The sequence below is a fragment of the Frankliniella occidentalis genome, unplaced genomic scaffold (genome assembly GCF_000697945.3).
Source record: "Frankliniella occidentalis isolate FOCC.00 unplaced genomic scaffold, Focc_3.1 Scaffold163, whole genome shotgun sequence".
Taxonomy (NCBI): Eukaryota; Metazoa; Arthropoda; class Insecta; order Thysanoptera; family Thripidae; genus Frankliniella; species Frankliniella occidentalis.
The window spans coordinates 429855-433930 of record NW_026267289.1 but is presented as its reverse complement, the minus strand read 5'-3'; the positions used below and the strand labels follow the sequence as shown (position 1 = coordinate 433930).

The following is a 4076-nucleotide window of genomic DNA, read 5'->3' as shown; positions in this document are numbered from 1 at the left end:
GTGTTTGTGAAAAGAATTTTAGAATTTATGTCACATTTTGTTGTGCCAAATTACTTTCAACCAGGCGTGCACAATGTAATACCAGATGTCCAAACTCAAGTTGGTTTGAATGTTGATAATTAATGGCAATTTTCATTCATAATTTGACATAAATTTCACTCCTACATACTATGTACTTGTGCATCTGTACAGAATGGGGTATATTGCCCTGTGCTAACACCAGATGCATTGTGTCAGGATAAAGTCTATCAGCCCCATGGATTTTTTTCCAGCTGAAAATGTAAATACCCTATCAAAATCAAATGTTGAAGTCGTAGAAATGTAGGCTTGGCCTTCGCTACTGATGTTGCTGTTCTTGTTCTTACAAAAGTTCTATGGGTGTTTGCTGTTTTGGTGAGTTCTGTTAACAAGACTAGTTTAGCAACACATATAAAAGAGAGTATTTTACTATGTAATCAAATAATTAACTCAGTGACACATCCAACAGGTTCATTTGTGTGCTTGGGAGTTGAACTGCATCGATAGACAGGTATGTAAAGGCAATTCCTTTCTCTCTTTGAAAAATTATGAGCACAAAAATCATGCCACTAATTTCAAAAAATTCTTTGTAGGTTTTATTTGTAAAGAGGTTTTATTGTAGTATTTACCATTCAAGAGCAAGACATGTTGCTAACCACCATGCTGAAGTGATTCTGAAGTGGGATTGGATTTCCTTTTCAAATCTGGCTAACGCCAGGTAATATTTGTGGAACCTTTAACGTCTGCGGATATACATTCCAAAATCTGAAAGGGTAAGACTTTCAAAGATACAAGTGAAAATCATTTTAAGAAAATTCACCTGCACCATTTGACATCCAGTTTTCATCTTTTCAGGTGTCTTTCTCGCTCTATTAGTTATCCTTAAGTATTTGTGGATGAGAAGGAGCAACAGACATTCAAGCTATTACGAGATTTTAAAGCATACTACAGAACGATACATTTCAGCCTTGCTTATTCAGAGCAATGCTATTCTTCTGTTTTCCACTCCCTCATCTCTTCTGCTTTTCTGTGATTGTTCTCTGCAGTACTTTGTAAGTAATTAACAGTGCAGCAGCAGTGAGTTGCAGACACACTTTTGGATAGAGTTAAACTTAGATAGACAATGTGTAAGGATAGTGTGTTACAGAACTATGATCAAAGTTGTGCTGCCTTTCATTGCATTTTGCTAAAAGCAAGTTTTAAATCTCAAGTTCAGAATGGAGGTTGTGTATCGGAATTCAAGAACGAAGTGTTCTGCAAATTTTACCAGACACTCAGATTATATTTTCAAAAGTAAATATATACATTTGAAGTTTGTCTAATGTCTCATTCAAGTTGTAAACTCAAATGGATTAATTTTACAGTATGTTTTTACTAAAGTACAAAAATACCAAGTGCTACTTCTCATCTTGATTGTGGAATGTATTTCTTTTTCTGTTTGTGGGCCACATCCCAAATAAATAAGGAATTTTGTTATAAAATTTTCTTCAGCTCATTCCCTTACCCCTATCTCCCTTAAGAAATTAGTATTTGTGTGGACTTTGGAAAAATGAATTATTTCTACTTGCTGGAAGGACAGAGTGATAATGCAGCTGGTTCAACTATTCTCTTCCCCGACATCACTGAGATTGGATATTGATTCTGCTCTTGTTCACCCACCACTACCCTTTCTTTCCTTTATCACACTAACCCTCAGCTGCAACCATATGGGTACTTGGTACCTGCCTAGATTTGATTTCAGTAACCCATTGAACACATTTTGTTGGTAGCATTGTGTACATGCAAAAATATCACACCACCTTCAACCATGGTGAAAGAGGACACTGCTGACTATTTAGAGAGGGAACATGGATTGTCAAAATGGTTGAAACTTTAAATGCAGTACAAAGTACTCCACATTCCCAGTAAAATTTCAGATATATGCACATAAAGGAGAGAGATTGAAAACAGTATTACATTGCATAGATTATACTTTGTTACAACATTTGCATATAACATTCACATTAATATTTTTTGTTTATATAGTACAACATTCATTCACAAAATACATTTATTATTACTCGTACTCTTCCCTATGAATCACAGAGGGATAACAGTTTTGACTATGTGCAACAAGAGAGAACCTTTGCACTGAAATTGTGATCTAATACAGCATGGCTCACTAGGCAATTGGTGCCAAACTGAAAGGATATCAAAGCAAAAGAATATTGTAGCTCAAAGCGAGATGAGTCTGAAAAGAGATTTCCCTTGGCATTACTACCCATCACTTACCAGTTTTAGACAGATTACAGTTGCTTGAATTTACATAAAACAGACGTACCATAAATAACACCCTTATAATTCTTATAACAAAAGAGGCGACTCTCAGTTCTTCACCAGTTGATGCCCTTACTACAATAGGATGTTTTAAGAGCCTGGCACCAAGTATGCGGCGTTTCACTTGATTTCAAAAAAGAGTCTACATCAGACAAAACTTTGAAAATACTACTAATGCTTACAGACACTTCCAAATAGATGGCGAAACACTACACTGAAAATTTTCTGTGGCTCATCCATCTTGCGTACTTGAAAATAAGGTGCTCTGCAGATCCCACGGTAAGGGAGCGCTTTCCCTTTCCATGCATTGCAAGACAACCTGCAAAGAGTTATCAAAGATATTATATTTTCATGGCTACAGTCTCCATCAATCAGGTATGAAAGGTACAGTGTGAAATTAATACTTACAGTGCAGGCAACTCGACTGGGCCTTTGCTCGATCCATCAACAGATTTCCTTCGTCAATGACATAACAGACTGCGCATCCCTCTCCTGCAAACAGCAAACAGACATAAATACTTCTGAGCAAAATAAAGGGCGACAATGAAATGAGACATACGCAGCAACACTTACAACACGATATCAGATTTCAGCTAGGTGAACAGCTTGCATTCCTGGCTCAGCTGCCACGCGAATCCACGAAGACTATAAAGTGTCGATAGGATAACTTGAAGTCCTGGACAGGGATTTGGACTCGGAACAACCTAATGTAAAAGAACAGCAGATTAGCCAAAGCATCTTACATGACAGAAACGCAGTGCTCAGATAGACGCAGCACTTGCGGGCGGAGAGAGAAATGTGCGAAAAATCGCACGCAAAAAGCGAGGCACAGTCAACAGGTCCAGAAAGTTGCGTGCCACGAATATTCACTGTGTTCAGCACTAGTAGCGGGAGGTTATGTACACAGCGGTGCACAGCATAAAATAGCAACAAGAAACATGATCGTGCGAAACATTGACCACGTTCACAGAGACTTACGCTCCCCTAGCACCCACGCCGCGTTGAGACCGCTGACACATACCGCTAACAGATTCTCAAAGTATTGGAAATCGATTGATTCTCAGATTAGATTGTGTTTGTTTACGTTTCGGTATCGGCATTGTACGACGCACCGCACTTGCTTCAGAGGTGAGGCGAGCAGAGGAGGTCGGGGGCGAGGCTAGGCGCCGCGTATGAGAAACTCGGCTTGGAGCGCGAGTTCCAAACGCAAAGACGCACATCACGTTGAGGCCCGAGGTCACGGAACAGCATTGCACTTGACGGCGGAATAAAGTAACGCGGATAACGATCGAGCAGGAGCAGGACACACTACGGCATTACACATGCGTTACACCGTTACACACCTGTGACGGACCTGGACGGACGTCGGTAGATCAGTCAGTTACCGTCGGGCGCCTGCCGAGGAGGCGGGTAGGCAACCTACTCGGCTCGGCGCCGGCAGGGGTTGCCTACTCACCAAGTGATCCAGTCGAAGGCCGCCCGACCTGATGCGGCAGGATGATCACCCCACACGGGGCTCAAGGCAGCACAGCGCTTACCACTTTCGTCCGTAATGGGGGCGCACCGATGCACTGAACTTCTTACAACACGGTGGAGGAAAAGCATGCATCGCTCCACCGTGTCATACACGTAGAAGGGCAGAGACGGGAGCTGTGGCGTAAGGCGGTTGGTTGGCTGTCCCCAGGGGAAGGACCTTGCAACCCCCCCCCCCCCCCCAAGTCATGCGGAAGGACAGCAAGAAG

The 4076-nt window shown here is 41.6% G+C and overlaps 2 long non-coding RNA genes across 2 annotated transcripts; one reads left to right on the top strand and one right to left on the bottom strand.

Annotated features, from left to right (window-relative positions):
• The first annotated feature begins 6 nt into the window (after positions 1–6).
• Positions 7–1499, top strand: LOC113209079 (uncharacterized). The gene is made up of 4 exons (XR_008011604.1): positions 7–393; positions 488–529; positions 612–791; positions 874–1499. It is a non-coding gene; the product is annotated as an uncharacterized LOC113209079 (long non-coding RNA).
• Positions 1500–1970: 471 nt separating this feature from the next.
• On the bottom strand, positions 1971–3449 carry LOC113209060 (uncharacterized). Its single transcript, XR_003303548.2, has 3 exons — positions 3313–3449; positions 2743–2826; positions 1971–2653 (listed from the first exon to the last, which is right to left on the bottom strand). It is a non-coding gene; the product is annotated as an uncharacterized LOC113209060 (long non-coding RNA).
• Positions 3450–4076: the final 627 nt, after the last annotated feature.